Here is a 5,920-nt window from a genome sequence, read left to right as displayed (position 1 = left end):
TGATGTGCAGAACTGGAAAGGAGCAAATAAATGAAGCATCAGCTCTCAGCATCTGTGCTCCCAGATAGGCCCGTGATTGGATTAATTGTCAAGGTGTATACCATTTCTCAACAACAATATTTGTCAAGGCAGTGGAAATTGTCTAATAGAATAATCGCCTTTACAAATAAAGTGTGGCACACTCTATATCAATTGTCATTCCTCTGTCATTGTGTGGCAGGAGCACTGCAGTACAGTTCATACTGATAAGTGTTTTCTTACCTTTATTGTCTATCCCTTTCAGGGACCAACCCAACTGAATCTAGACATGGAAGATGCATGCCCTAGCCTAGAGGACCTGAGGTCAGTGTCTTGAGCTGGAAGCTGAAGAAAGCAAAGAACCCAGTCGTGTAGAAGTTAGAGTGTCAGCCTGGGAAACCAGGGTTCAAATCCCCACTGAGCCATGGACCTCACCACATTACTTTGGGGCAGTCATAGCATATCAGGCTTACCTAATTCACAGGGCTATTGTGAGGATAAAATGGTGTGAGGGAGAGCCATGTACATTACCTTGAGCTCTTAGGAGGAAAGGTGGAATATACAGGCAATGCATTAAAAAACGCTGCTACGTTTTCCAGGCAAAGTATGGTCCCATCTGCACTATTCATTTAAAGCAGCATCATACCATGGCTCCCCCCCACCTCCACCCAAGAATCCTGGGACATGTAGTTTGTTAAGCCTTCTACGCCTACCATACGTCTTTTAATGTGGCTCCACAGAAATTTAAGCTAGGTGGAGAATTGGGACTAAGGGGGAACAAGAAAGGAAGGGAATATAGCTATCGATGGTCAAACAAATGTAAAAAAGACACAAAGCTGCCTCAGAGCTCCAGAAGACAGGATAATAAGCAGAATAATAAACTTCAGTGCCCATGATTCCTTTTTTGGGAAGCCATGGCTGATTAAAGTGATACAACAGAGCTTTAAATGTACAGTGCAGATGGAGTCAATCAAGAACAGTGTCAAGTTTAGCATCCCAGGGGTGGGTCACAATCCAGCTTGTATGCCCCACTTACCTGAGCTATAAAATATTCCAGCTTTTGTTTGTTTGTTTGTTTGTTTATGAAACAGTTGCAAGTTAATGATGTAGATCTTGCCCTGAGACTTGCAGTCTAAGATAAAGTAAATTTGCAATTGTCCCAGCTCCTATCCAGTCCATGAAGACTGAGGCTTTTACCTGAGGGTAAAGAAGGAATCTGTATTGAGCTGGAAAAGAGATACAGGCTCCCTCAAAAGTAGCCAAACTCCACTAGCCAAACTTGTTTCTCTCTAGCCCTCACCTAAGCAGATGTGTGATGCGTTCAGTAGCTAATACCCACCAGTCATTAAAGGCCATTAAGTAAGTATATTTGGCTATAATTAAAAAACTTTAGGATAAAGTCATTTTGTATATCCAAATAGCACACTTAAAAAAAAACAACTGATATAGTCTCAATATTCTATATGTTGTTCTACACTTCAGGATACAGTATGTTTTGTCTATTTCAGAGGTGAATTGGTTTGATTTTGTTGGAATTAGAAAGTATGATCATTAGGTTAGCAGGTTAGGAAGCATAAAGCTTTCTGTGTGTGTGTGTGTGTGTGCGCGCGCACATATATACATTGAAATCATGATTAGCATTTAGCGTTCACATTTTGCTCTTCTATAGCCATTAATAATTGAGGACTAATTCACTGAAAATGCAGAAATCTGATGAGGTATGAACTATACAACTATTTCAGGAGGTAAGAAATGTGGATGGATTTATCATTTATTTAGATGATCATAAAGGCCTTTCAAAACCCATCATGAGGAAAATATCAAAGGGCTTTAGATCTGCATTCCTTCTGCATCGAGCAAGCAGCAGAACTGACCGGTACATTGAATGATATTTCCATAAACTAAAAAAGCCTCCATATAATTGTTCTAAAAGTTGTTCTTGGTTCTTCTCTCCATCTGCAAATATTATCAGGAATTAACTAGTGTAGAAATAAAGAAGCCGCTGCTAGTCTTATAAGGTGATTGAGGATATCAGCATGCTTTCCAAACAACAAAGAGAAATAATCTGTTGAAATCAATAAGGTTCATTGGCTTTCACGTGGGTTATTTGCTCTTTAAAGTGTCCTTTTAAGTAAACATTTCTTTTAAGTAGCTTATTGGTGGCTTAGCTTTGGCAGGAATATTTTGCTTATATTTTGTAAAAGCACATAGAAAGGGGGGACACAAACTGTTTTAAATGTTAGATCACTAAAGACACTCACACCATGAAGCCCTTGTTGTTTCATATGATTTCTACATGTGTGTAAAATAGCCATGTGCATGAGCAATGTGCAGGATGTATCATCACCTGTATATGTTGATCACTTATGCATCACCATAAAAGGAAGAGAAAAAACAGCTATAATACATACATACATCATTTTACTTGTATGTCATCTTCCCAGAGTTCCAAACATGCTCAAGGCAGCTTAACAACATGAAAAAAATATATAACTGCAACGTAACAAAAGTACCCATAAAGAATAAACAAAACATCTTTTTTTATTAAAAGATATTTATTGAAATTTTCCACTTTAATACATTAAAAAAAATCAAAAAAGAAAAAACATATAAAGTTAAAAACACATAAAGTTTACAATCCTTATTTTTCTATAACATATTTCCCTGACTTCCCCACACCTCCCCTTCTTATATTCCAATTCAAATTGTTAGTTCAACAAGTTCTTATCCCCAATTTTTAACCTTTTTCTGTTTAGTTCATTTTAAAAAAGCCAATTTTACCTTATAAACATCAATATTTATACATCAATTCTCATTCTTAAAACTTTTTTTCTAAAGTCGACCCAAATTCCCTTCCACGACTTCCCCAATTTTCATACAAATAGCAAAACAAAATAAAAGCAAAAACAGATTGTAATTATGCACCCTTTGGATCCCCAAACTCCACCCCCCCTTTCCCGGTTTCAATCCCCAACAAATGTCCATCAGTCTTGATCTACTATCAGCCTGGAGATCTCACGTCCGAAACATCAAAAAGGTACACAGCCAAACTGAAACAATTTCCACATAATTCACGAGATAGAAAAACACACACACACTCCCCACAACAAAACTCCCCAGGCAACACCCCAGCCCAAGATTCTGTTCAGCAGCCTCAGCTTCTATAGCCAGAGTCGGTCAGGGCCCTGCCCTCCCAGGACAGGTGAAAAAGGCCTGCAAGGCAGGGAACAGGTCTTCCCAGGACTCTCCTTCTTGTTAGATTTCCAGACATACCACCCATGTCCCAGTGGAGTGGGAGGAACATGCTGGCCAAGACAGATTGCCTCAGGTCACCTCCTTGGTGCACCATTGTCCATGCTTGCTAGGCAGGGCTTTTTTCCTAGAAAAAGGTGGTGGAACTTGCTGAGCACCCACCCAAAGTTTTTGAGCTTTTTTAGGGGAGGCAGCCAAAGTTGTTTTTAGGGGAGCACCCACCTTCTCTTCTTCACCCCCACTGCCACAATGTTAGGTCTAACTTGGCTCTTGTTTGGAAAGTATGTTTAAGGGTTTCACCCAGACAAACTACAGGATGGAATGCAAAACTTGTGAAGTGATCATACGAAGAATGCCATGCAGTTTCTACCACCAAAGTACTCCCCCCCCCCAAATGCCAGAATAAATTCCAAGCATTTTTAGGACAGAGTCTGTCCAAAGTAACTTGAACAAAAACAACTTATCCAGCCGGAGCTCACCATGAATGGCAATGGCACCCACCTGAGAGGTGTCAGAACTGGGTTCCTGTGAGTTCCGGCTGAAAAAAACAAAACCCTGAACTTATCCCTCCCTTTGATCTTCAAAAATATGTTTGGATAAGGTCTTAGCATTGTGGCATGCTAACAACAGCTTACACAATCAATGTAAGAGAGCCAGTGTGGTGTAGTGGTTAAGAGTGATAGACCCGTAATATGGGAAACCGGGTTTGTGTCTCCGCTCCTCCACACGCAGCTGCTGGGTGACCTTGGGCTAGTCACACTTCTTTGAAGTCTCTCAGGCCCACTCACTTCACAGAGTGTTTGTTGTGGGGGAGGAAGGGAAAGGAGAATGTGAGCCGCTTTGAGACTCCTTCGGGTAGTGATAAAGCGGGATATCAAATCCAAACTCATCATCATGTGCCTGTTATTATTCAGCACCATCCATCCAGCAATTGCACTTCTGATTTTTCCTTTGTGTTTCAAAGCACACACCAATGTATTAATTTTAATGATTTACATACTGCTTAGTATCTCAGTTTGTAAGGGGAGTCCAACAGCGATGCAAATGTGATACAGCATAAAGCCAATTAGCCATAAAATTGAGGGGAGGGGCCTTATGAAATTTTTTAAAAAAACAATTCATCAAGTGCTGCCAGAAATTGAACAGAGAAGGGAGCTGCCTGATCTCAGATGGGAGGAAGTCCCACAGAACTGTGAAAGCAATACTTAACACATGACAAATGTTAGCAGTACTCTAACCTAGAGGTTACCAGAGCATAGATGATAAAAGTTAGGCTATCCTAACTTGAGGAGAAGCTGTTTGAATTTCTGGATCAAAGAATTATTCTAATGGAGGACCTTAATGGGGTGGGCTTTCTGGATATGGACAGAACTCAAAGGAAAAAAGATACATGTCAAGGGAAACATTTTTTTTACGTTAGTGGAAAACAGTGATTTAATTGGCATATGGAGATTAAAACACCCACTAGAAAGACAATTTAGTTTCTTCTCAAAACCAAATCAAAGTGCAGGATGAATTGATTATATCTGGATTTCCAGAGATTTAACGCCAAGGGTAATAAAATCAGAAATTCTTCCAAGAACTCTCTCGGATCATAATACAATAACTATGGAGTTGAAAGCTTGCAGGGCAGCAGCTGAAGAAGGAGCAAAAGAGTTTTCTTGTGTGTGTGTTTCTTTGTGGCTGATTAGCTGCTCTCCCTGTGTAAAGGTCAGAGGGGGCAGGGTTTCTGTTGAGGCAGGGGATTAGCTGTGGGAGGAGCTTATCAGAGCTTGCAGGGCAGCGGCGCGCGCCTAGTGGCACGCGCAGTTTCATCCATCTTTTAGATTTAGGGGAGCTTGTCTCAAACCTTTGTTGGGGGAGACCTAGGTTTTTTCTTCACACTTTTTATGATGGAGGACCGCTGTAGTCACCCCCAACGACACGTTCTCAAGATGGAGGGTGAGGGAACAGCTGCAGTCGCCTGCGGTTCCTGCGCAATGTTTGCCACCTTGCCAAAGGTTGCAGGCAGCTTTACCTGCAGCAATTGCATGTTGATTGCCCTCTTAAAAGACAAAGTCCAGCAAACAGACCAGACAAGAAAGGAGGAGGAGTGGCGTTATATGTCAGGGATGTGTATACCTGTGAAGAGATCCAAGATTTAGAACCTCAAAGCCAAAGTGAGAGCATTTGGGTCAAAATTAAGAGAGAGAAGAATAACAGTGACCTCATTGTGGGAGTTTACTATAGATCCCCAAGCCAAACGGAGGACATAGATGATGCCTTCCTGGAACAGATGGCCAAGCATGCAAAAGGAAGGGAGATAGTAGTAATGGGGGACTTCAATTACCCGGATATTTGTTGGATGTCAAACTCAGCCAAGAGCATAAGGTCAAACAGATTCCTCACTGGCCTTGCAGACAACTTCATTGTCCAGAAAGTGGGAGAAGCAACAAGAGGAACAGCCATTTTAGATCTGGTCCTAACCAATGTTGATGACCTGGTTAGTGGGGTAGAAGTGGAAGGATCATTAGGCACGAGTGATCATGCTCTTCTGAAGTTTACTATACAGCGGAAAGGAGCAGCCAAGCATACTAGGACTCAATTTCTCGACTTTAAGAAAGCCGACTTCATAAAACTTAGGGAAGTGCTGGGTGAGATCCCATGGAGA

General features: G+C 41.2%; 1 long non-coding RNA gene across 1 annotated transcript; it reads right to left on the bottom strand.

Annotated features, from left to right (window-relative positions):
* Positions 1-4,936: 4,936 nt before the first annotated feature.
* On the bottom strand, positions 4,937-5,329 carry LOC128406801 (uncharacterized). Its single transcript, XR_008328634.1, has 2 exons — positions 5,196-5,329; positions 4,937-5,112 (listed from the first exon to the last, which is right to left on the bottom strand). It is a non-coding gene; the product is annotated as an uncharacterized LOC128406801 (long non-coding RNA).
* Positions 5,330-5,920: the final 591 nt, after the last annotated feature.

This window comes from Podarcis raffonei, chromosome Z, assembly GCF_027172205.1.
Source record: "Podarcis raffonei isolate rPodRaf1 chromosome Z, rPodRaf1.pri, whole genome shotgun sequence".
Lineage (NCBI taxonomy): Eukaryota > Metazoa > Chordata > Lepidosauria > Squamata > Lacertidae > Podarcis > Podarcis raffonei.
The sequence above is the reverse complement of the archived record's forward strand: the minus strand, read 5'-3'. Positions and strand labels throughout refer to the sequence as shown.